The following is a 479-nucleotide window of genomic DNA, read 5'->3' on the forward strand; positions in this document are numbered from 1 at the left end:
TGAGAAGTTGTTGTAAAAAAAAATTATTGAATATATTTCATCAAGAGTTTAAAATTTATTTTATTAAAGATTAAAGATTTGCTTATACTTTAAATCAATTTTAAGTATTTAAAAGTTTTAACTAATTATTTGTGCGATTGAATTATAGTTATGTTGATAGGTACCAAAAATAATTTCTATTAAAAAATAATTTAATTTTATGCAATACTTAATTTTTCATTTATTTTTTAATATTCAAATTATCATTATAATAAGGAAAATGAAAATAAAAAATAACATTCAATTATGAATATATAATTTAATTGATAAAAATTTAGTGAAATTAAAATTTTAATCATCAATCTTTTGTGATAATTGTGAAATTTTTTATTTTAAAATTGGAGAAATTAAAATTTTAATTTACAAAAATTCAAACTATTATTAATATTAAATAGAGTAATCATAATGATTAATATTTTGGTTTCAAAACCAAAATTCAA

This window comes from Cicer arietinum, chromosome 4, assembly GCF_000331145.2.
Source record: "Cicer arietinum cultivar CDC Frontier isolate Library 1 chromosome 4, Cicar.CDCFrontier_v2.0, whole genome shotgun sequence".
Lineage (NCBI taxonomy): Eukaryota > Viridiplantae > Streptophyta > Magnoliopsida > Fabales > Fabaceae > Cicer > Cicer arietinum.